Raw genomic sequence first — 27,253 nt, forward strand, 5'->3', positions numbered from 1 at the left:
TTTATGGCAACCTCAAAAGAGCAGGGAGTTAAAAGTTAGACTTCAGGACCCACTGTGATAGGCAACCTGATAAACTACCTTCTCTTTTTGGCCAGGACAATGAAGGGCCAAGCAAAGAGTAACTGTCTACTGGAAATCTACTTGCCCTCCCATAAGCTACAAGTCTACTTCATTTCATCTGTGTAGCCCAGAGGACTTCAACTCTTGAATTTTGATTAAAGGGATTAGGGTTACTAGTACGCCTATGCTCCTGACAAAAGTGAAAAAAATTCTGCCTAGAGGCAAGTAATATCATCCTAGGTTTCAAATTCATTCAATACCAAAATTTTCAAACATACTCTTTAATACATAATCCAAGATAATCAGAAGCATCAGAGTCAAGATGTCAAACATAAAACCCATAGAAATAAAAGAAAACAGAAAGGTTTTAAGCAAGCTTAAAAATTCAGGAGGAAATGGGAAACTATATAAAAAGTGAAACAGCAGTTTTGAAAAAGAAAAAAAAGAGGAAATCTAGAACTGGAAAGTTAAGTAACTAAAATTAAGAGCTCAGTGCATAGTTTCATAGCAGATTAGACACAAATAAAGAGAGCATTAATAAAGTGGAAGATAGGTCAGAAGAAACTTTCTAGAACAAAGGACAGAGAGACAAAAAGATGAAAAATACATAAAAGAGGGTAGGTTATATCGAGAATACAGTAAGGCCTGACACGGCTTCGTGAGATCCTGGAAGAGAAGGGAAAAAGGGCAGAGGCAATATCTGAAGAGGTAATGGCTGAGAATATCCCAGGACTGAGGAGAGACATCAACACATAGAATTTAAAAAAACTCAACAAATCTCAAGCAAAATAAATAAATAAATAAATAAATAAATAAATAAATAAATCCACACCTGAACACATCACAATGGAAAAAGAACAACACTAGAGATATAATCTTAAAAGCAGTCTGATGGGGAAAGAAAAAATAATAATAATTTTTTAAAAAGTTTTTGAGTAAGATTTTTAAATAAAACGCTATCTGTCATAGAGAATAACTAAAAACCTTCTGAATTTCTACCAAAAGAGATACACTTAAATATATTTTGGCATATGCCCATGATAAAATATATGGAGCTATTAAAACATCATTTAAAACATCCTGAACGATGTAGGGAGAGTTTCATTTAAAAATATAACACTAGCAACCATTGCTCTCAATTTCAATCTAGCGCAGGATTCATTTGAGTTAGTAGTTATTTTGCATAGATCACATTCTACTTATTCTGTTTTTAAGTATGTTGGGTTTTATGCGCTGAAAGACAGGCTAGAGATGGCCTTATGTTCAAGCATGGCATTAAGTGAGCAGGGTGAGTATATAGCTAAAAGAGTCACATGTTCTTTTCTAGATGCTTCTGTGGAGAATCTACCAAGTTTTTCCTCTACACCTCTTTCTCTGTTCTACCAGAAAACTCATGAGACAGGATGGGATTCTTTTTCCTCCAAAATTCTCCCAGAAGTTTGGCATTTCCCCATCCCCTATTGGGCCTGGCATATATCAAGCTGAGATGACAGAAAAGGGCTTTTTTTCTAACACAACTCAAGGAGAAAAAGAAATATTTTTTCAGTATACTAAGACATACTAAATCTTAGAACATATTATAATCAGATTTAAGATCTTTTCTCATGGTCTTGTAGATCCCAAGGCCAAGAGACTCATGAAGGACCATCTCCTTCAATCACCTTCTCAACCCACATGGTCTAATAGCCTCTGGAATTCCACTTCAGAGTCAGATCAACAAATGCAGTGGCTTTCTGTGGACTATGGCAAGAAGTCCACGACAGAGTTTGCCATCTACCCCACCTCCCAAGTGTCCACAGTGGTTATAGAACCCTACAGCTCTATTTTAACCACACACACTACCCTGGAGCACTCGGACTATGCTTTCATGGTGGACAAGGAGGCCGTCTACAACATCTGCTGGCACAACCTGGACATCGAGTGCCCCACCTGCGCCAGATTGTGGTCTCCATCACTGCCTTTCTGCGCTTTGATGGTGCCCTCAATCTGGAACCAATGTGGTGCCCTACCCCCACATCCACTTTTCCCTGGTGACCTACTCCCCCATTGTCTCAGCTGAGAAAGCCTACCACAAGCAGCTGTCCATGGCAGAGATCACCAACACTTGCTTTGAACCCTCTAATCAGATGGACAAGTGTGACCATGGCAAACACATGGCCTGTTGCATGCTCTACTGTGGAGAAGTGGTTCCCAAGGATGTGAACACTGCTGTTGCTATGATCAAGACTAAGCACCTATCCAGTTTGTGGACTGGTGTCCCGTGGGTTTCAAGGTTGGTATTGACTACCAGCCACCCATAGTGGTGCCCAGGGGAGACCTGGCCACGGTGCAGTGGGCAGTCTGTGTGCTAGGCAACACCACAGCCATTGCCCAGGCCTGGGCCTGCCTTGACCACAAGTCTGACCTGATGTATGTCAAATGGGCATTTGTGCACTGGTACGTGGGCAAGCACATGAAGGAAGGGGAGTTCTCTGAGGCCCAAGAAGACCTGGCTGCTATGGAGACGGATTATGAAGAAGTGGGAACAGAGTCCATGGACAGCCAGGATGGGCGTGAGGAGTTCAAGGGCTCCTGGCCCTGCAAAGCCTGGGCTCTTTCCCCAGTTCTGTGTCTCTCATTCCACTGTTTCCCTAACCCCCTAGAAATACAATCGATGTCTCAAGTGAAAAAAAAAAAAAAGGACTGTCAACCCTAGTCAAGTAGACTTGGCAGTGTCAGAACTCACTAGAATAACAGCAAGACCACATTAAACATGAACTGTACCATCTCTGCCCTCCTGGAAATAATGGCATGAGGAAGGAGTTAAACATGGAGGTCACATGGCTATCAGAGCTCAGAGGCTGCAAGGGACTTCACCCAGAACTCCCGGGAGCTTGAAAGCAGAAGCAATTTCTTACACACCCTCATTTACTCCCTGGCTCAGAGAAATGAACTGCAAATGTTGTCAGTTGCTTCCTTAGAAGGCTGATTAGTTGATAATTACCAGGAGATGTAACATATGTCATTAAGCAATCCTCTACAGGAACAGGACTCTTGCTGCCTTTTCCCCTAATGAAATCATTCCTTCCTAGCAGTGTCTGTTGTGAGGAAGAAGACACAAGTCAGCAATGCTAAGCACAGGTAGACCAGTTGGCTCTGCCTCAGAACCTCGTCCAAAGCCTCAAATGTCTTTTCTCCTTTGCCTCCAAGTTCAGAGGCAATAGGCTTTTAAAGGCTACAACCATGCTCAATTTCAAGGTGTCCCCAACACCTGCCTGATGAATTCCAAACTTGTAGGCAATACTCATTCAAGGCTCACTGAGATCTGGTCCTTTCTTAGTTTTTCAGAATCCCCTCCCTCTCTGAATCCTCTGCTCCTCACCCAAAGGCCAAGATTATTTGCGCTTCTTCCTCTGTGTTTAGACAGTCCCCTGCTGTCTTCTATTCAAGTCCTTATATTTATGGGGTTAGCTAGAGCTCAGCTGCCTCCATGAATCCTTTGACTAGCCTAGCACAGTATCTCTCAGCCTTTAGAGTACCTGTTATCTATGGTGCTCCTTTGGCAAGTGTATTGTTCTGTTTTTCATTGTCCTGTGTCTCCCCACCCATACCTCCCAGCCCCAGGCCCAGGGAAATGGCCATATTGCTCTTTTCCCAGTCATGGGCATTCAGCACTGGGACAGCTTGGACAGCGCAAATCAGCAGCAGGGCACATTTTCACCTTTAATAGGTAGGATGACGGCCCTGCCTCTTTGCCATCCACACTCATCAAACCGGGTCCAAAAGAGCAGAATAATTCTGTCACTGGGAGATTTGAAAAGAGGCCAAGAGGGAATAAGCTACTAAGAACAGCTTTTGACTCATGATGCATTGGGAGCAGCTGGGTGGGAGGAGGGGGCTCGGCAAAGAGAAAGCCAGAGAAATCAGGCACGAGGCTGGCCATTCATACAAGGCTGGGTTATGGTTGCTAGCCCTGCCAGTTCGGAGTTCAGAAGACAACGTTCTAAATGTTTTCCAGGGTTTAGATCGGAAAATCCAAGTTAAATCAGAGCCAAATCCAGACCCAGAGAGAAGAGTCACAGAATGAAATCAGAACAGAGGCATGTTTACGTAGGACTGGGCAACTGTGATTTCACGTGTTTCATGTGGGCCCAGGGTTACTTTTCCCCATGTGCCCAGTAGCCTCTGCTGCCTGGCTTGGGGGGCATGGGTTTCTGGGCCATTAATCTTACAGTTTTGCCATCAACCCCCATATAGTTCTGATAGTTCTGTTTTATTGAGTGCTTGGTAAGTCCTAGATGCCGTTCTAAGCATTTACATACATTATTTCATTTAATCCATCCAACGACTTAGGAGATACTATTAATATCTTGAACTGAAAAATGGGGAAACTGAGGCACACAGGAGGTAAATCTTTTTCCCAACAGCATATCACTACTAAGTGGGTAACCAAGACCTGAACCTCAGGCTCTCCTGGACAAAGCCTGTGGAGCTTTCTCTCTCCACCCACCTTCCCCACCAGTTTGTGTCACCTTTGGATGGATTCTGGCCCTGACCTTAGGGAGAACCACACCATGGGGAGTGGTCCACAGTGCCGACATGCATCTGGCCCTCCCCTGGCACAGGCCATACTTCCGGCAGATTCTTCCTGCCCCATCTCAACTTCAGAGCCTCCCTGTACTTCCAGAATCTGGCACTTGTCTCTAGAGAATATGTATCTTCTCGTGTCTGGTAGCCTCCATTCCTCCTGTTTCAGCCAGCCCACTGTCTCCTGTTCTTTCTCCAAGATACTAGTTCTGCTGACAGTCACAGTCTGTGTTTTTGAGTCTGCATGGGCAGGACCCTGGGGAGTATAGGTATATAGGGGAGTCTGGTGCAATGTGTTACTCAAGTCACAGACCTCCTGGCCTTTGGGTCAGGATATCCCTAATGCCACCTGCAGGTTTGATTACCTGCTCACTAGAAAGATCACAGGACTCAGTATACGGTCATACTCATGGCTATGATTATTACAGCAAAAGGATGGGAGAAAAAGTCAGCAGAAGGTTCTAAAAGGTGCACAGAACACAGCCAGAGAAACCAAGCAGGAGCTTTTAAGATCCTCTCCCACTGGAGCAGACAGGATGCCCCCAGCAAAGAGCTGTGACAACATGTTTGAAATGCCATCTATCAGGAAGGCCCATCACAGACTGGGCACCCAGGGTGTTTGTTAATTATGGAGGGGCTTTCTGCCTAGCATGTCCCCAGGTTCCCATCTCCCAGAAGGAAGGCAGGTGCTCAGCATAAACAACACTGTTTGTACAGTTTGGGTAAATGAGCCCCTCTTGTCAGAAGTCCAAGATGCCAGCCAAGGACCAACCTTGTCAGTATAAAGAATAAATGGTCTTAAAGAATAAATAGTTGGACCTGTTACATTAACTGTTTTCTGTACATAATCCAAATAGACAATATGGCACCCCAACAGAACCAACTTTTCTTTCCATTTATGGCAGATTCCACACTTCCAATGGGCGTCCATCTTATTACAGTCTCATGATAACCTTGTGTCACCTCTGGATGGGCGACGCAAGTGGGAGTCAGTCCCATTGCAGATGAGCAGGTCAAAGGCTGAGGGAATTCCTGATTCTAAGTCACTGAGAAAATGGCCAGGAGCACTGAACCCCAAGACCAGCCAGTCTCCTCCCCTGTGACAAAGGCAGTCTGGAACCTTGATAAGCCATGTACACAAAGCCATAGGAAAAGGGTGCTGTTGTTGTTATCATTTGGGGGTAGAGTGACACAGGGATATGTCTCTACCAATCAAGAAAACAAAAGATGAACAGAACTCCCAGTCTCCATGAACTTCTGACTCTTCCACAGTGCTCTCCATTAAATCAATTCACAGAATATTAGCGCTAGAAGTGTCCTTAAGAAATCACTATGTATAACTCATTTCTTTATTTGAAAAATAGGGAAAACAATTAGCGTCAGCCCCTATTGCATATGGCTAATAACCTATTGTTTAGAAAAGACTAGAGAATGGGTAATGGAAGCCATTATGTGAGATAGCTTTTATTGTGCCTTCTTTATCACCAGAAAATTGCCTTCATTATCAATAAAAACAGTGATGGTCCCTCCTCTTTCAGCGTGGGTGTCTCTCCCACTGCAGGCTCAAGTCAGGGATGCTGTTCTAAGTTGGAGACAGAATTTAAGAAAAAGGCAAAGATAAAAAATAAAACCCTCAGCTCTTCTATTGTTTAAGGGCAGGCAAATTTACCCAAATGTGAACAAGTGGACCCGTGGGGGGGTTTCTGAAAGATAGATAATGACCCGACCATGAAATAGGGACAGGGCCCCATTCAGCAGTGCCATGGCTGCTTCTTTCAGGGTCTGAGTTCCTTCACCTCTGCAGTGGGAGGACCGAGCATGGTGGACTGCTCCCTCTGTGACGGGTTCGAACTTAACATACATTGGTGATTCTATCTGACTCTCACGGCAATTAATACAAGTAGTAATACCTGCTTTGGAGAGCTGACATTCAGAACACATGTGTGTTTGGTCTAACACAGCAAAGAAGATGCTATGCTCCTCAACTCTCAACCCAGTGATGGTATAAACTGTCTGCTTTCAGAAAATCTGCTCTAAGCCCAAATCACAGGGAAGAAGCCCAAGGAAACCTGCCTATCTCCTCTTGAGCTATGGGCATGAAAAAAGTGTCCTTTTAACATTCACCATCCATTGCCCCTAAGAGGTTTGAGATTTGAATTTACATTGGCTGATGGTCAGGAAACACCAAGCCTAGAAATTTACAAGAAACATACTCCTGGAGTGAAGACACCCAGGAGTGACTGGCAAAAGCAAACATAAAACCTCACTATGTAACACTGTGTGTCAATAATATTTGAATAAAAACAAAAGAGCACAAAACAAAAACCTCACTGGAGAGGTCCACATTCAGTCTGGAGCCAGAGAGCCCAGACTTCTCATACAGAAGCTCCACAGAAGGTGAGCTCACAATCTAAAATTACAAACATACAAGGAAACAATCTACCGTGAGTGTCAGCAAATACAGTAGAATTAGTCCCCCCAAGAACTTGAGATAACAGAACTAGCAGATAGAGACTACAAAATTAAAATGTTAAAAATGTTAAAAATCTCAAAATAAGGGTCAAACCCATAAGTAGAAGAACCTATGAAAAATAAACAAACAGCTGTGAGAAATAACAAAATAAAACTTCTAGAAATTAACAAGTATAGATAGGCTTTGAAATTTAAAACATAGCAGGTGAGTCGAATAATAACTTATGCCTAGATGAAGGGTGAAATAGAGTGAACAAAGGGATAGACTGATGAAATCTTAGTACACAGAGAGAGATAGAAAATATGCAAAACTGATTAGAAGATAACAAAAGTTGGATTCTGCCATGCAAACACTGGCCAGCAAGGTCCTGGAGCCTGGGTAATATCTCTCTGTTGCCAACAGTGGAAATTACCAAATGTCCAACATTTGGATAAAGTTTTATAGTTTATAAATAAAGCTTTCAAGGTTAATGCATGTAATTTGTTCAATCCACAAAGAATCCATGTGATGGAGATGTATGAAATTACCCATCTTACAGATGGAAATGGAAACCCAGAGACATTTAAGGGACTTGCACAAAATCATACAGCTAGCTCATCAGTGATGAAGCTGAAAGTCAAGAGGCATCTTGAGAATCCAAGAGGCTTCCCTTACTAATACATCCACCCCACCTTGATAAATATTTTTAATGAGAGAGAGATGCTGTCTTAGTCTGTTCGAGGTGCTGTCACAAAATACCACAGGTGACTTCCACACAACAGAAATGTATTTGCTCACGCTTCTGAAAGCTGAAGTCCGAGATCGGAATGCATGGTTGGGTGAGGGCCCTCTTCTGGGTTGCAAACTTCTCTGTATCCTCACAAGGTGGAAGGAGCAAAGGAGCTCTCTGAAACCTCTTTTTTATTTTATTATTTTTTTAACATTTATTTATTTTTGAGAGAGAGAGACAAAGGGAGAGAGAGAAAATGAGCAGGGGAGGGGCAGAGAATCCAAAGCAGGTTCCAGGTTCTGAGCTGTCAGCACAGAGCCCAACACAGGGCTCGAACCCACAAACCGTGAGATCGTGGCCTGATCAACGTCAGACACTTAACCGACTGAGCCACCAGGCGCCCCTCTGAAAACCTCTTTTATAAGGTCATTTATGTCAGTCATAAGGGCTCTCCCTTTATACTTAATCACCTCCTAAAGGCCCCACATCCGGGTACCATCACATTGGGCAGGAGGATTTGAAGGTTGGATTTGGGCTCTTTGCAGGGAGATACTTTCAGACCCTGGCAGATGCCAGTTGGGATGTTAATAGAATAAACTTTGCAAAATTAACAGAGTCTCCCCGCTGTTAACTCAACAGCCCCCAGACAGAACCACAAAGCAACTCTCCTTCCCTGGCGTGGAGAGGCCCTCTTCCTGCATAGACAGCATTAGCCCACAGCTGCAGAGGATAAAAGACGGGACAAGTTTGGCTTGGAAAAGGAGGAAACTGCTCTCTGCAGCCAGTTCTCCAAATGAACTCCTGCCACTCTGGACTTGATCATTTTTGTGGGGAGGGAGATAATGCATCGTTCATCTCCTTCCTACGTTAGGGGGAAATAACCTGCACGGGAACTATGCTAGTTCCCAGAATGAGAAACATTGCCAACCATGGGCCGAAGCCAGAACTCAACCATGGTCACTGACACTCTTGGAACAAAGGACAAGGAAAAATGAAATTCTTTTGGGGCGTGGGCTCCCTTTTTAAAAGGGCAAGTATTTACCCCCTGGAGACCCTGACCCCAATGCCTCAGGCATCTCATTCCCGAAAAACCCTCCCACACCAAACACGCTTGGTTTCTCTCTTCTGATAGCTCCAATTTATAAGTTATTGGGATTCAACACATCTGCCAGGTGGGATCTTAAATCTGATGAGGCTCTGGATTCATTAACCTTGGCAGAAGGAGCCTAGGTAAATCTGCTGGCAAAATATCTGCTCTATATTTTAATTCTCAAAAGGGCAAGGAAAGTAGAATGCAGACCTATGTATCCTGCCCCAGCTACATCCTTGACAACCTCAATAACCTTCTCAAGATTATCATTATCTTTTATTAAAGAAGAGCGGCATCTCTCAGAGATACGGGGCAATCATGGCCAAGGAAAGTGACGTCTGCTCCTGCGGACTCCAGCAAGCCTTGCTCTTTACCCCTTTCAGGCGGTTACAGCTCTCCACCTTACAACGCAGTCATTCACCTACATGATCTCATTCTCCTGCTCTAAAAACGTGCCCCTGTTTTAGTCCCCTGGTGTATCATCAACAGCAATTAACACCATGTCTTCCTTTTAGTAAGTACTCCATAAATTCTTGTTGGGTAGCAAACGAATGCATGGGCCGGATCAGCACATTCTTTCCTCAGCAACCCTCTGCTTAAAGAAGTCTTCTCTGAAATGGGGCCTCCATGTGTATTCATAAGAGAGCAGCAATGATTCAGAAAGCAATTATGTGCAAGTCACCAAATGGTCTCGTTTGTAATTAGGTTGTCCTTCCCATTGCTGTCTCAAGACCTGCAGCTCGATCACATCGAGTTCCGAAGAAGGTTTCATGGAAAGGGGCTCCAACACCTCTCTCCTCCATCATTGAGGGGTGGGAAAGAGTAAGGGTAGTGCCCAGATTACGCAGGGAGAGGGGGTTGTGAATGGGAACCCCATGGGTCTAGGAGACCAGAGAATTCTCTCACCATATCACCTGGTGGCAAGTGGCCACTGGTCCCTTAGCACAATTCTGTCCCATGGCTTAGAGTATCCAGGGCAGGTGAGTGCAGAGTAGGGACTCTAAGCAGGAGAAGCAGCCCTAATAATTGAGAGGCACCAGCCTTGGGCTAAGAAAGGAAATGGCCCACTGATGCACGCTATCTTCATGGGCAGTGCAAACCTCCTGTTCCCGTTTGTGAATTAGAATACTATTGAGCTCATGTGATTGAATAGAACACTTCTACTTCTGGGAAACTGGCTCAGAAATATCCCCATGTAACAAAGTGTATGTTTAAGGCTATGGACTATTGCATTTGTTGGAAGAGCAAAACATATAAATAACCAAGTGCCCATCAGTAAATAGGTCTGGAATAAAATGTCCACGGACAGACAGACCCTTCTGTCTATTATGTGCACTGCTTTAAGCCCAGTACCTAGAGCAGTGCTGGCACACAGTAGGTGCTTCAATAAATAATTCTTTTACAAGATGAACAGGATGGCACTCACCTGCCAAAAAGACGGAGGAGAAACTAAATTCCAGTTAATGATGTGTTCTTAGTGGAGTAAAAAAGCAAGTCACAAAATAATAGTAATGAGGTACTCCAAGTTTGGCCCATCATAGGTACCATCAAAATACTTGTCAGAAAAACGCTTGTTGAATGTACTGCATTTTGTAGAAGATGGGGTACCTGGGTGGCTCAGTCAGTTAAGTATCTGACTTTGGCTCATGTCATGATCTCACAGTTCATGGGTTCAAGCCCCGCATCAGGTTCTGTGCTGACAGCTGACAGATTTTGTGTCTCCCTCTCTCTGCCCCTGCCCCGCTTGTGTACTCTTTCTCAAAAATAATAAACCATAAAAAAGTTTTAAAAGAAAGAAGATGTCATGGATGCTTATGGGCATATGTACAACATGCAGAAACCTGTGTGTGCACACACACGCATATTGGTAAATGCATAAAGCAAAGGGTCTGGAAGTCTATATGCCAAACTGTTCAGAGGAAGGGAGGGAGTAAGATAAGGGACTTTTGACTTATGTAATTCTCACATAGGTTGAATTTTTTACAACACCGCTTTTTCTATTTTTATAATTCAAATGGCATTTTAAAAACCTCAGCCTCACACATACCCCAATGTTCATAGCAGCACTTTCAACAATAGCCAAATCACAGAAAGAGCCTAAATGTTCATCAACTGACAAATAAATCAAGAAGATATGGTTTATAGAGACAATGGAATACTACATGGCAATTAGAAAGAACAAAATCTGGCCATTCGTGGCAATGTGGATGGAACTTGTGGGTGTCATGCCAAGTGAAATAAGTTAGGCAGAGAAGGACAGTTACCATATGTTTTCACTCATATGTGAAACAGGAGAAACTTAACAGAGGACCATGGGGGAGGGGAAGGAAAAATATTTAAGAAGAGGGAGGGAGGCAAACCATGAGAGATTCTTGAATACTAAGAACAAACTGAGGGTGGATGGGGGTGGGAGAGAGGGGGAAGGAGGTGATGGGCATGGAGGAGGGCACTTGTTGGGATGAGCACTGGGTGTTATATGGACACCAATTGGACAATAAACTATAAAAGAAAAAAAAGACCAAAAGAAGATGAATAAAATAAAACAACCTTACTAAATGAAAAATAAAATAAAATAAAAATCTCAGCCTCCAAGAAAACTTCCAAGAAAACCTCAAAGAGAAAGGGCAGCGTCCATCCCGTGCTGCTTCCTACAGCCCCTCTGATCCACCATGAGGTGAGTGGTGAGGAAGAAATGAGCTTCACGGGCTCAGCTCCTGAGCACTTAGGAGCGAAGCAGAGCGTAGAGACCCTTTATGAAATGAGGGTTAATACGACACTGGAGAAGCTATTCCCGCCATTGCATTACCAAAAAAGGGAGGTTGATAAGGGCGATTGATCATTTTATCTCATCACTTCAAGGGACTAGAAAGATCTTTCATAGGCACTGAACATACTCTCAACTTTAAAGGCCTTTAAATCAATTTTATTAGGTTAATTGATGATCTCTTCTGTGCACTTTTGTTCTGCAATCTGCTATGTCCTGTCAGGTTGACTGGAGGGCTCAAAGTACAATTCTGAGTCTCTCATCCCTGCTGAAGGCTGGAAGCGGAGGGCATGGATCTGCCCACACATGGGGCTGGCTGGTGGGTGGAAGGTACAAGAGGTGACGTGGTCCTTCACGGAGAGGCACCGTGCTTAAAGTAGCATCAGGAAGCTTGAATTTACGGGGTTTCAATCAGATTCATAAAAATGTGGGCAGAAGACACATTCAGGAGTTTCCCTTTTCCACGGAAATATCTTTAACCAATTTAAGTGTTCCAAGTACAGAATTATCAATGTTTATTCATTTAAAAGCTAAGCCCCAACTCTGTACCAGTCACTCTGTATCCTGGCTCCCTAGGGCTGCTGTAACAACATGCCACAGACTGGGGGCCCCTGGGTGGCTCATTCGGTTGTGTCTGACTTCAGCTCAGGTCATGATCTCATGGCTCATGAGTTCGAGCCCCGTGTTGGGCTCTGTGCTCAGACCTGGAGCCTGCTTCGGATTCTGTGTCTCCCTCTCTTTCTCCACCCCTCCCCAGTGCTCTCTCTGTCTCTCAAAAATAAATAAAATAGAGAGTCTTAAAGAATGAATAATCACCAGGCAGAGATGCAGTGAGATAAGAATGGGCATCCCAGGCAGCAGAAAGATCATGGGCTCACCGAGATGGGAGAAGGAAAGGGGGTTTGAACGGACATGGTATGTTCAGGGCATGCAAAGTAAGCCAAGAGGACAGGAGCATAGATGTGTGGGTGTCTCAGAGAAGGAGGGACCAGAAGGTGGAGTTAACCACGTGGGGTCAGGACGAGAAGGATCTCATTCTTCCAAGTTGACATCTTGCCCACCACTTGCCACTACTCAACCCTTTTTGGGCAGACTTAAAGTAACTCCAAGCTTATCTGTATCCATGCACACCCCATGATTTCAGCCAAGAGGCTCCTCAAGGCTGAAAGCCCATCTCCCCTGCTCCCACCTCCCCAAAGGAGAGTCTTGGGTATAATCAGAAACCCAGGTGACCACGTCTACTAATGAAGCCTTCTTAGTTATCTCTGGGAAAAGGAGTTTAGTGAGAAGAACAGTGACCAATGATAAACAATCTCTCTTGCTATGCACAGTCACTGATGCTTCATCTTTAATCTTTGATATCTAAATGCCCAAATAGACTAATTGGGAAGACAGTCAGTTGAGTCATAAAATGAGCTGTTAAGCTGAAATCACTGATTTTTATTACTAACCAAACCCTGATAATGGCCAGGCTGGGCCATAATATAGACATGGCTTCAGCATTACAGTGCACACAGAGTCAAAAATTCCAACTGCTGGAAATTAAATGCATTTATTTGTACAAATTAAATTGCCTGGGGGAAATCAGTCTCAGGTGCAGAAGTACTTAATGTTTACCAACTAATATTCCAACTGCTAAGAAGCCCTGTTGGGTCTTGACACTTGGCCCAGAAATGACATCTGTCTTCTTAATAAGTAGATAAAATGAAATCAGGCCCACGTGACCAAGGGTTTTCACGCCCACCACTCTTCCTAACACAGATGCTTGATCCAAACTCGAGACAAAGCCAGCGTGGTCATTAGCAGGCCATATGTTAGAAGGAATCACCACAGAGTGGATGACTTATTGTTTGTGTGATCATCTGTTAATAGCAGGACTTACTGTTCTCCAAATCAAATTTTTGCACACTTTTACTGCATAGGTAAAAATGCATGCACGTTAAAGGAAATGCACTCGATTTTAATCAATGTCCCTTCTTCCCCACACAGATACGATCAGGTGTTTTCATCTGTCAGGGAGTGTGATCCTGGGCGACATTTTCGAACAAAGAGATAACAGAGTAAGAATAGCATGAGCTAGACTCAGATGTCGGTTGGCATCTGGCTCACGCCCCCTCATGCCACCTTCTCATCAGGTAGCAAGATGAATGAAAATGCAGTAGGAAATAAAAATTACTAACCATTCCAAAGCTTGAATTCAGGCAACTGACGCCCAGAATCTAGCAGAAATATCTACTAACCACATGTCAGTAGGGCTGGATAGAGAAACACAAATGTGGCTTCCCTCTTGAAATATCATTCTTGCCCTCTTAAAAGATGATGATAAGAAAGCTGTATGGCCCTTCCACACATCTTTCTGCTTTCTGAGATGGAGAGAAACAGACAGCTGGGCAGCCTGGCTCCTATAACTTTGGGGAACAAGATACTGGGTTGTAGCATTCTCCCTTAAATGCTTGAAGTGCCCAAGAAACTCCCAGGGATGGAGTGAAGACGTGACACCACTTCTGCCCAGCAGAGATGCATGAGTAAAATTTCCAGAAGTACACGGTGATCTGGGCACATCCTTCTGTCCCACTGGAATGATGGAGAATGCGTTCTGACAAGCAACTCAAACCTAAGGTAATCAATCACCTTGCCTGGCATTTCTCCCAAGGATGGGAGTCTGTGGAGAAACACTGCAATGCTAGGGACAGAGACGATCTTGCTGAAGCCTTCAAGAATGAATATAGCTCTGAAATGATTTGCTACAGAAACCAGAAATTAAAAAAAAAAGTTGGGGTGCCTGAGTGGATCAGTCGGTTAAGCATCCGAATTTGGCTCAGGTCATGATCTCACGGTTTGTGGATTCGAGCCCCACATTGGGCTCTGTACTGAAAGAAAGCATGAAGCCTGGAGCCTGCTTCAGATTCTGGTCTCCCTCTCTCTCTCTCTCTGCCCCTTCCCTGCTCATGCTCTGTCTCTCTCTGTCTCCCAAAAATAAACAAAAACATTTTTAAAAATGTTTGTCATTATCCACTTCAAGAGATCGAATATATGGTCTCATGCCTTCCTAATTCATTTTCTAAGACATTATACTTCATATATACTTTATGGATTCTGGCAGAGAAGATGGACACATTTTTGTTCCCTTACCGCTTAATAAATTCATGAGCTAGTTCACTCATATTACCAACTTGTGCTCATCCCGGGCTTTCTTCTTTTGCTTTATGTCCACGTGAAGACTTTTAAGCCACACGAGGAAGAGAAGTTCTCTTAGATAATTCAAGTTTTTAAAGCTGAGAAATACATTTCTCAATGTCTTGGTCTGAGTGTTGGGTTAAAGAGAAATCTGAGCATTGAGGATGCTTCTCCCTGGCATGAGGTTATGGGTGGAGATGGGGGTGGATGCCATGTCTAGTCCAGTTCGAAAGATGAAGAATTAGTACAATCTGGGCCAAATGGGGGAGACATAAGAGTTAAAAGGAGACACGCAACCCTACTAAGGCAATGGAGCTTTTACTGGGAGAAGGACAGAAACTTTAAAGAGGCATAGCAAGAGACAACTTCACTTCCATATATTTTTTAGTTCTTTCTTTCTCCCTACTTGGGAGGAGCAAATTTTGGAGAACTATGGACAGGACTGGGCCAGCAGAAAAGGCAAGGAATGGGTTCCTCAGGGCTGTCTCTAGAACTTCAAAGTCTGCAGACGAGAGCCCCGAGGCTCATTAGAGAGGAGACCAACTAGCGAAACAGGGGTGAAGACTCCATGAAAGGGGCTGGCAACCCCTTGCATATACACCTGTGCACACATCCTAGCCAAAGGAAATGTGGAAATAGATGATTAGTTAAGCTTCAGTTCTTTAGATCCAAGCATTTCAGGAGACACTATCGTGCTGTCGAGCTTGGAAAGTGGAGACATCACCAACACATTGAGACATCGGTGAGTTTCAGAGAAATGCTGATCGTAAAACTCGATGCAGGTGATTTGTCTGTTTTCACTCAGCACCAAGCTTACCCTTCTAAACCCTGCACTGGGATTCTGGGGCAGGGAGTCCCCAAATGACATCTTCCAGACCCACCCCCTCTGCCTGATTATATTCTGATTAGATTTCTGATTAGGTTCTGATTAAATCAGGTTCTACAGATTATATGTGCCAAAAATTTAGATTCTGCCAATGGGAGACACTGGCAGGAAGCTCGAAGTCAGGAGAAGGAAACAGGATCCATCCCCTGTCTTCAAACTGGGTCTACTTCTCTCAAGAAGTGAAGGGATGCGGGGGCACCTGGGTGGCTCAGTCTGTTACGCATCTGACTTCCGCTCAGGTCATGATCTCGTGGCTCATGAGTTTGAGCCCTGTGTCGGGTTCTGTGCTGATAGCTCAGAGCCTGGAGCCTGCTTCGGATTCTGTGTCTCCTTCTCTCTCTGCCCCTCTCCTGCTCATACTCTCTCTCTCTCAAAAACAAATTTAGAAAAAAAAAGTTTTTTAATTAAATTTAAAAAAAGAAGTGAAAGAAGACAAAAGCCCCAGACGCCAGTGCAGCACAGAGATCCTTACACCGCCTGCACCACGTCCACAGGTGAAATGAGCACCTGCCATAATACCCCATCGAAACCCCCCAGCCCAGCTTGTGTGGCCCTGAGCGGTCCCTGACTGGCCCACGGCCATTAGGAAATACCCAAGAATTCTGTGAGGCTTGAATGAGTTAATATACGGGAAGTACTTAGAATGGTTTCTGGCATATAGCAAACTTGAAAAGCCTAAGAGTCAGATCACATAACACATAAGAGTTATCATTATTACTGTTACTGCCTCTGTCACTGCAGCCGACTTCTCCTCTAGTTCTGCCCCATCCAATACAGTAGCAGCCCCGAGCCACGTGTAACTATATGCATTTCCAAATAAACCAGTGAAAACAAAATGAAATAAAGAATTTAGTCACTCAGTTCTACGGGCTACGTCTGCAGGGCCCACAGAATCGCCTGTGGCTCCCATGTTAGACGGTGCAGAACATTCCCATCATCGCGGGAAGCTGTGTTGGGCGATGCCGATCCAGGTTTTACCATGTGCCTAAGAATCAACTAGAGACCTTGTTAAAAATAAAATCCCAATGCTCCCACAAAAGATGCTGATTTCGAAGGTTTGTGCAATCAATGTTGAGAACAGTACGTGTCAAGAGCACTCAGGTGCTGTGTCTCCACTTTAAGAGTAGCTGAGGTTGGGAATGGGGTATTCATCCTCTAGCATTCCTCTTTAAAAAGTCTTTAAGAAAACTGAGTGTGTGTGTGTCACACAGACAAACACAAAATGCGGTTAATTCATGATGAACCAGACTTCTAGAAATTAAAATTTTAGAGATGATGCCATCTCAAAACAAAACCTCAGTCAATCCAGGTGATCAAGAGTGTGTGAACTATGCTGAAGGGATAGCAGGGACTCAGGACTTGCCACCTTCTTAGCGGAACTCTGTCCTTAGGGGACAGTTGACCAGGTAAGTAGGAGAAAGAAGTAGCCAAATAACTTTGCTAAGCCAAAACCCCATTAATTATCATTCCCGTTCACCTTGCTAATCACAAAGCTCATCGCTGAGTAAATGCTTCTCTGTTCGTTATTGCCATTAAGCTTTATTTTTAAACAAAAGTTTATTTACATTTTATGCGTAATTATAGTTCACAGGCCTTCCACCAAGAAGCCCAAGCGTTAAACTTAACACTTTTGTAACAATGAATTCTTGATTGCATAATTAGCTTTGCAAAGACTAAGATAAACATAACTAAAATTCACAGATTATTAATTACCTAGCTGTAACTCAACCTTCCCCTCTCCTGGAGGAGATGTGCACAGCATGCCTAATCCAGCGAGGGTATAATTCCATATACCACTCAATTGCTTTATGCCAAGAGCCAAATGACAAATGCTTCCCAGAGCCAGAGCTGGGGAACGTTGTTTCTCATAATGTATGTGTACATACCACACTACCACTAGATAAGAGCTAGATAGTCCATCATTTTATGTTTGCCTTGGCCACCAGGTGGACCACTTCAATCACTGGAGCTTTATATTTCCATGCTATATGCAGCCTTACATTTTATTTAATACTCCATCTTTTTTTCACATAATCATATATCACATGATTTAAATCTTAGATATCTTTGCTTTTGCTATTGTCTTCTCATTTTTCCTGTTAAGAGATTATTATAAGTTTGTCCATCCATCCACCATTCAACCAAATGACTCCTCCTTGCTCTGGGTGACAGCTATCATTTGGTAACTAAGTTCACTAGGGTTTCTAACTCTCCCCTGATGTAGTGGAATTACAAAGGGAAAGAGAAGACCTTCATTGAATGTAATTGTTCACATTCTTCCCCTTCTGACCATGCTTTCTTGGTAAGCTTGCCCCTTTACTGACCGTTAGCTTGGCCATGTGGCTTGCTTGGACTAATGGCCTGTGAATGGAGGTGACACAGGCCATGTTCAAACAAGATCTTCAAATGCTCTTGTGCCATTGGCTGTCTTTCCTCTTGTCCCTTCCATAAGGATAACACCTGCCACAGAGGTATGTTGGCCAAGGTCCTCCAAATAAGAAGACACAGAATGGACGCTCAGTCAACCCACAGTTTTGAGTAGGGTTATGGCATTGCTGGGTTGCTTCCTATTTGTAGAAGGCATGTGCCATAAGAGACAATGACCTCCTGTTGGTGAAGCATTACAATTCAGGGGTCAACTAGTTATGCCACATAACACAGCATAAGCAATATTCTTAACTTTGCTGTTGCTGATGCAAAGGGCAAGGCTGGAGCACTGGCCACATCTGATGGAGCACTCCCAGCTGGGATCAGCTCACAGGACACCATACCTGACATAAGGCCAGAGACACATGGGTGTACGCTTGTTTAAAGCCTTCCAGTGAAGAAAACAGAAGTGAGAATTCCCAATGAAGTGATACCAAAGATGGCAACAATGAAATCCAAGGGTATGTCCTGGGTTGCAAGGAGAGTTTATGAATCATTTTCAGGCTCTCTGCTTACTTTATATCTCCCTGCAGAGACCCTTTGGGTTTGGCACACCTGCCTTGATTACTTAGCCCCTAAAATGGAAGTGAATTTTCGTTAAAACCTTTATTCAACGACCATATTTCAAAAGTGAAGAAATATGGGGACACCTGGGCAGCTCAGTCAGTTAAGCATCTGACTTTTGGCTCAGGTCATGATCTCGCAGAATTCAAGTTTGAGCCCCATGTCGGGCTCTGTGCTGACAGCTCAGAGTCTGGAGCCTGTTTCAGATTCTGTGTCTCCCTCTCTCTCTGCCTTACCCCAGCTCATGCTCTGTCTCTCTCTCTCAACAATAAATAACCATAGAAAATATGTTTTAAAAAGTGAAGAAAGATGAATAAACAGGGAAGGGGGGTTTGTGGTGGGAAATGTGGGTGAATAATGTGTGCGTGAGCACATTTATGTGTGTGTGCACGTGTGCACTTACATGTGTGTGCACGTGTGCTCAGACATGCTTGTACCTGCCTGCACACACATGAGTATGTAAGGAGAAAATACAGGTCTCTTCTAATGAAATGCCAAGTTTCTTGTCTCCTGCTTTTTACTGTTGACATTGTGAGAGTTTGCTACATTTTAAGATTTGCTACAGATGGCAAATATTAACAAACCAACTATAAAATGAGCACCGCAAGAACAGACAGTTAAAAGTTGGCACAAGGCTTGAAGACAAGAGTGGAGTGAGCCTTCAGTGTCAGCCTGAGGAGGACAGGATAACAATCAGGTCAGAAAAGAGGGAGAAGGGACCTCCGTGCAGTTGTGCAGCTTTGAAATCTCCAGCCTGAGAATTCCTTTCAATTACCTACCAGGAAACCTAACGGCATTCTCAGAGGGCTGGTCTCATGTGATCAGGGTTAAAACACTAGTTCTTCACTCTTCACTCTTAAATGGTGGTGTTATGTGGTGACTTTGTTCCAATTTTTGTCTTCTATGGATTTGCATTGCCTAATGACCTATATGATGGTTCTTGTAGGATTTTTCTATATCATGCTGAACTATCTTTAGACCTTCCTGCCCTTTTAATATTTTACTGAAGGGATGTTTTCACAGATGCTGCTTTAACGTCATTCATTCAGAGCTTCCTGGCTATCCCCAACAAAAAGCAATGTCATCACAGCAACCATGGATATGGTATGCCTTTTCTGTATGATATGTTGTGCTAGATCCAGGCTGGACCCAGAAGTAAACAGATAACGGGACCAGATTCTGTCTTAAAATTCTAATGAAAGAATCAAATAAGGCTCAGACACTGACAGAAGAGATGGGGACATGAAATTTAATAAGTAATAAAGCAAAGAAAATGACTGTTACCACAAGTGAGGTGCAGATGAAAGGGCTGTTGGAGAGATGACACTGAGTTTGGGGACAATCACGCGCTTCGTGGAGGAGGTGGCTGACCCTGCTCCTCTGGGCATCAGTGGACAAGGAGGGCATTTTAACCAGATATGACTGTGCTGGTAAAGTCACTGAAGGAGGGCAGTGTCTGGAAATGTGAACAGAATAGTGCGGTTCTCGTTTGCAGAGGAATGTATTTTGCACTTGAATGTGATAAAGTCTTGTCTGGTGCTCTGATGAGGCTCAACCAGTTTGTGAGGAACTGGCTACCGATTTGGGAAAAAATTTCAGCATTTGAGAGAGACAAGGAAATCGAAATAACTAAGGTCCTGTTTCTATTCCCGGAACCGTGTGCAAGCAGCAGTCACGTAAACTCCTCTCTGAGAGAAAAAAAAAGTCCAACATCCTAAGAGGAGAATCAAAACAAAGGAAAGGAGGACTATTCTAGACTCAAAGAACTTGTGGCTGGCCCTAAAATGATCTACACAGGTTGAGTCTAATCATTAGCTTGGACACGGTCACAAAAGTAAACACACTGTCAAATCTTATGCTTCAAAGGGAACTTAGCTAATGGAAAAATTAATAAGCTGGTAATAATGTCGACCTAAAACCTCAGATTTTATTAATAGAAAGAAGGAAAGGAGGGAGGGAAATGGGGAGCAGGTAACATTGAAATGAGTTAAACATCTTGTATTTAGAGAATTCAATCACCAGAGATTTCTTCCTGACTCTGATCATTTGAAAATGAAGGCTTCAGGGGCGCCTGGGTGGCTCAGTCGGTTGGGCGTCCTACTTGGGCTCAAGTCAGGATCCCACAGTCCGTGGGTTCGAGCCCTGCATCGGGCTCTGTGCTGACAGCTCAGAGCCTGAAGCCTGCTTCAGATTCTGTGTTTCCCTCTCTCTCTGCCCCTCCCCCCCTCACTCTGTCTCTGTCACAATAAAATAGAGACATTTAACAAAAATTAAAAAAAAAAGAAAAAGCAGGTTTCACAAGTTTCTAAAAAAGTAAATAAAAGTAAGAGAATCCAAAGGAAGATGTGCATTTTCCAAATTCTGAGAAGCCAAAAACAAAGACCTCCATGGGAGGAAAAGAAGGAAAACAAAAGCCAAGGAAGTAGACAAAGAGAAGGTACAACCCAGGACACCACATAAGGGCAATGGTACTGTTTCTGACAATAGTTACCAAGCTCATAATGTAAAAACAAAGCCCATCCATGTGTTTCTTGCAAACAACAGACTCAAAACAAAATGACGCACAAAAACTTAAAAGGTGGGCAAGAGTAAACAAAAACAAAATGAAACAAAAATACAAGGACAGAGGCACTCCAGTGGCTTAGTCGGTTGAGCATCTGACTCTTGATTTTGGCTCAGGTCATATCTCACAGTTCGTCTGGTTTGGGAGTTGGAGACTTACATTGGGCTCTGCTAACAGTGTGGAGCCTGCTTGGAATTCTCTCTCTTTCTCTCTCTCCTCTCCTTCCTTGAGCTCGCTCTCTCTCTCTCTCTCTCTCTCTCTCTCTCTCTCTCTCTCTCAAAATAAATAAACTTAAAAAAGAAGCAAGGACAGTAGTACGAATATCAGGACAGTGAAAGGTAATGCTTTCTACCCCCACATCAACTGAAGACAGTCACCAATAAGACTCCCTCTCATTATTCTTGGTGAGATTAAAACAGAGGAGTTCTACTATTGGGAACACAATGACCTCACTTTCTTGAACATCCTTCTCCAAGGGCATTAACTGCATGTTTGAGGAAATGCATCTGGTACACTGTGACCATCTGCTCAGCCAGTTGGAGACTGAGGTCATGTGTGGATTTTGCATAGAGTATTGTCAGTGCTCCACGACCCCCTGGATTTGTCTGGCCCATCCTAGGACTTTCCTGGTTGATAGGTCTGGGGGGTGGGGTGGGGCAATCTGCATTTCTAGCAAGTTCCCAGGGGATTCTGACACTGATGGTCTTGGGAGCAAGTTTGAGACCAGTGGGCTTCTGCCATTTTCTGCCTTTTTGTCTCCCAGAGGAGACAAAGCCGGCATCGGGAAGCCCCACAGTGTTGTGCAAAGCCCTGAGTGTCCTGGGCCCAAATTTTATTCACTGCTCATCACAAACTACCCAAGGGACCCTTGGCACATCACTTAACATCACTGTACATTATTTTGCTTGTTAAGATGAGGCATTTGGACAAGTAGCATTCCAGGGGCCCTTGTGGTCTCGAGTTCTATGACTCCTTCTAGAATCCAGACTCAGGGGGAGAAAATCTCTCCGATGATGGGCATACTCACGCAATGGTTACACGTCTAACACAGGCCATCTGTTACTGTTTCAGACGTATCATAAACCCAACAATGCCATGAGCTGGTGATCTGCATCCCTTCCTTGCAGCGTGATTGATGAACCCCAACCCACCGCCACATGTCACAGGAAGCAACCGTTGTCCATGCAAGCCAGAGTAATGAAGCATGCTAGCTTGGTGCCTGGACCCCAGAAGCCCATGAGCAGCAGAGAGGAGTTGCTGACATAGGCCCAGAGCCGGATTCAGCCGCTGTGATCTGATTGAACTGCTGTCTTCACCCATGGTTGGCACCAGGGTTCCAGAGATTTCCATGGAGAAGTTATGGGAAGCCATGGTTCATACAAAGGCAGGTTCCCAGACAGGCCCAGCACGTCTGTGACTTAGACGCTGGGGAAGGAGGAGGTTCTCTGGGCAGATGGGCAAGAATGGAGGAAGAAGGCAGCCTTCACGTTTGGAAGACCTGGTCACTTTGGCCACCTGGAGACAGGTGCACGGAGCCCAGCCCGCACCTGACTTGCGGGCGCACAAACGCACGACTACACAAATGTGTACCAGCCCTAGAACCGGGGTTCAGAAGGACACAGCTGCATCTGTCTGAGCCCTGATAGTGACAGCCCTGTTGTGCTCCAAAGAGGTGCGTGTGACATTCTGGAATCCCAGCACCCCTCACACATGCACATGTGCACCCGTGCACACACACACATCCAGAGGAACGTGGCCCTCCGCCCGTGGCTCCCCATATTTCAAAGCACGTCCAAAGAGCACGCTGAGCCCATAGCAGGTCTTAGAGCAGGTGTCCTGGTGACACAGGGGACGGGGACATCACCCACCACTTGGCGAATTCAATTCAAGCTCTGTACATTCTCTCCTAGCCTCTCTTCCTTCAGTCCTTTTGCCGGGTCCCCGCATCCCTGTCACCGTCCTCTCCCACCATGCTTGCTCTGACCTCCGGCTCCCATTTCCTGCCCAAGCATGTTTCCAAGAATCACACTGATCAAGAATAAGGCCCCACCATTTACCTGTCTTTGCCACCATCCACTTCAGGTTTGCTTCCGTAGCTTCCACACACACCCCATCCTGCCCTCGCCCGTGCTGGTCCCCTGCCTGGATATCCCTCCTCACCTCCTTTCCCATGGAATTCTAGCACTGCTTTCTTCAGGAAGACCTTGGAGAGCCCACATAGGACTGCAAGGTCCTAGGTCCCCAAGGGACACCATACACATAGATCGACCATAGTCTGACCCCGCTTTATACAACTCCTTATCTAAATCTCTGTCCCTCCCTTAGACTGTGACCATTCTGAGGGTCAAGACTGCATTTTCCTGATTTATCAGAGTCTCATACAAAGCCCAGCACACAGTAAGTGCTCAATAGATGCTCACGGAATGAGTGAATACAGCTGTCTTCTGGTTGGATATCAGCCCCACTCATTTCTTCCCCTCTCACCTCCCCAGCCCTGCTACTTCCTGCATTCACACAGTACGTAAGCATTACGTCCCTCCTTAGACTAACTGCTGCACCCACTTCCAGATCACGCTCCTCCATTTGTCATATTCCCTGCACCAACCAGACTGTCCTTCCTGGCTTTATCTGTGCTGAGGCTGCCCCAGCCTGATGCTAATGCTGTAACCTAGAACAGAAACATGCCTCCATGATTCTCAACCATGACTCTGGAGAATCCTCGTCACTTCCTGGAGAGAAAAGACAAGGTCTTTCTCTGCTCAGTGCCCTCCAGGACATCAGGCACAGGGTATGGTTACAAAATGAATGAATGTGTACATAAGCGAACGAATGGCCAATCAATGCTCACTGATGAAACCATTTACCTAAGCCACACAAGAGGCAGAAAAAAACAAACAAAACAGGCATGGAACCATTTACTGGAGCGCAGAGAATGTTCCAATTTCTTTCCAGGCAAAGGTTTTAATCTTGTCTGGCAGTGGGCTTTTTAGAAATATGCGCTGTTCACAACATCCACTTTTCTCCCTCTACCCTGGGGACGGCGTGAGAGTATTTCCAAATCATGTTTAGAGAAAGCTGCACGTTTGTACAGCCATCCGGAAGCTTCCTAGTGACTCACTGAGCGAGGGGGCATTCTGGAAATAAAAATTGCAAGCCGTATTGATCTCAGGAGCATGCGGTGCACTGTGTCTCTTGGGTGATTAATGGGATCCTGGTTAAATCTCACAGCGTATCCAGGACTTTCTGAAACACCATATTCAAAGCATAACGGGTTACGATGATTCTTAGCACATGGCAAACCACCCAGCCAGAGTCCTCTGAAGAAAGCAGTTTCTGGGGCAGGACTTGGGTCTCAGAGGAAAGGATGAGTGGCAATGACAATCAAATAATTGTCTTCTTCAGAAATCAAGGGAAACAGCAAACATGCAGAATCAACAGAAGATTGGAAAGAAAATACACAAGGTGGCAATTGCTTATAGATGTCTTGGCACATCATGGCCAATTTTTTTTTAAATTTTTAATGTTTGTTTATTATTGAGACAGAGAGAAACAGAACATGAGTGGGGGAGGGGCAGGAAGAGAGGGAGACACAGACTCTGAAGCAGGCTCCAGGCTCTGAGCTGTCAGCACAGAGCTCAATGCGGGGCTCGAACCCACAAACCGTGAGATCATGACCTGAGCCGAAGTCGGACGCCTACCGACTGAGCCACCCAGGCGCCCCACATCATGGCTATTTTTATAAACTGGATCAGATCATGCCATGCCCCTGCTTAACACCGTCTTGGGCTTTCTCCTTGAACTAAGAATCAGTGCTACCTGCTTGCCCTTGGGCAGAGAAGGTCTGCATGAACTTGTCCTCAATACCTTCTGTCCTCCCCCCACTGACTCCTGCCCACTGTCCATCCTCTCTTTCCCACGAGGGGCCAAGCCTCCCCTGGGATCTTGGATGAGCTGCTCCCTCAGACACGAGAGCTTGTGGTCCCAACCCTTTCCCAACAGCTGGCTCTTCCTCTCCTTCACTGGAGCAGTGCCCATGCCGCACCACCGTCCCTCTGTTCAATTTCCTACATAACATGTATCACAGGCTTAGGTTTTCTGTTTTTATTTACTTGGGGACTGCTTGGTTTCACGTGTCTCCTTCCTGTAGCTTTGTGAGTGCCGTGAAAGGAGGGGCCCTCTCTGCATCGCTCCTCACTGAAATCCTTAAACCTAGGACAGCCTCTGGTGTGCAGCTGCAGTTGATAAATATTTTTTTATTAAATGATTGATCTTTATGATCCAATATCCATCTTGATATCTTACAGTGATGTCTAATCTGATAGGAACAATGACAGCCACAAAACGAATAGGGGAATACAAAGAAATGGATTGGCCAGAAGGAAGTTCCCAAATTGTGTTATTCCTAAAAACGCAGCACATGAAAATCAATGAGATGGGCCATACAACAGGGCCAAATGGGGGCAACAGGGGTCCTGTCCTGAGGTCTCTGACACCCGCGCATCACTGTCAGCAGCCCCAGGAGGCAGCTTTAGGCTCTGAGGAACAGTGGCACGGACAGAATATAAATCCTGGTCAAGATGACATGGACCCCAGGTGGCCCAGGAAACCCCCTGGATGGCGGGGAGCTCGGAGAGACCAAGCATGAGGCTCAGAGGCAGTTGTCACGTCTCCATAGGACAACCGTGGCATGTTCAGCCCCGAAAGATGAGAGCTGTTCTCCCAGGCAGAAACTGGGATGAAGCGGGGACTCTGCCGTGGATGACAGAGCGACAAGCAGAAGAGATGTGTGTCAACCGCAGCTGCGGGCCTGACCTCAGGTAGCTCCAGCACTTTCCACGTCTCCAGTTCCCCCAGGAAGAGCGTGTGCCCGAGGAGCGTGAGGCAGTTCCTGCACCCCTCTGCTCGCTGAAGGAGGCCCGGGACGTGGAGCAAGGCATCCAGAAGGCAGCCAAGGAGATGAAGAGGAAGGCCTGTTTCTCTACCTCCCTGGACGGCCACGTAAAGGAAGGGGTTCTAGATGTGATGTGATCCTACGACCCTGAGGACCCAGGCTGAGGACAGCAGCCAGGTCACCCCTCCAAAACAGTGTGACCCAAGTCCTCCTTCTTCTCTGCCACTACTAGCTGTGGATTCTGGGCAATGACTAAATTCTTCAAGCATCAAGAGGAGAAGGGTAATCGCTCTCCCCTCCGCCTGGGCGAAGCAAAGGAGAAAATGAAAAGGTGAGCCCCAGTGAAGAGGGGTCTGCAGTCGTGAATGAGGAGGCCACCAAGGGCCCCGTTGGAACCTCGGGGAACGCTCCTCAGAAGCCTGACCTCATCAGGCCCCACCTGGCAGCCCCGGGAAGTCCCTTCTAGACCAGGAAGCCCCCAAGTGGAAAAATGGCAGCCAGAGAGAAAGATGGGTGACCTGCTTTGTTCTACAATGGCCATGCTTCAGTAGGAGGTGAGAAGTGACATCTGCCCAGGACTGTCGCCCCCACCCAGTCTGGCTGCATCCTGCTGGGAGAGGCTGGCGGTCTCCTGGATATATAAAGCTTTTAATCCACGTCCATTTCTCTCGCCAGAACGTACCTACGTGTTTTTCTTTTTAGGAAAACCAACAGCCAAGGGGAGATGGCCCGTGAGTTGATAATTGCGGAAGCTAGGTGACGTGTACGTGGAGGTGTGTTATACTGTTCTACTTTTGCACGAGCTAGAAATTTTCCATAATAAAGAAATAAAAATAAGAATAAACCGAATTGCCAAGGGAAGGAGTAAACACTGAGAACCCAGGGTCCCTCGCTTCCCATGGATCGGCTCAATCTGTAAAGAGACAGCTCAGCCTTTAGTTACAAGAAGCCTCCTTGAGAAACAGCACAAACAGCCTAATCAGCCCGGGAACATCGAGAAGGCTGTTTGTGAAGCTTAATTGCCATTTTAATGTGTTTTAATTGCATAGAAATGCTATTTAATGTACTGTTTCAGTTTCCATT

General features: G+C 45.1%; 1 protein-coding gene and 1 pseudogene across 1 annotated transcript in view; one reads left to right on the top strand and one right to left on the bottom strand.

Moving 5' to 3' along the window:
- The window catches only part of GALNT17 (polypeptide N-acetylgalactosaminyltransferase 17), a 430,076-nt gene that overhangs the window by 120,295 nt on the left and 282,528 nt on the right, over positions 1 to 27,253 (bottom strand). The window lies entirely within an intron of this gene.
- Positions 1,781 to 26,307, top strand: LOC115299339 (annotated as a pseudogene).

This window comes from Suricata suricatta, chromosome 8, assembly GCF_006229205.1.
Source record: "Suricata suricatta isolate VVHF042 chromosome 8, meerkat_22Aug2017_6uvM2_HiC, whole genome shotgun sequence".
Classification (NCBI taxonomy): Eukaryota; Metazoa; Chordata; class Mammalia; order Carnivora; family Herpestidae; genus Suricata; species Suricata suricatta.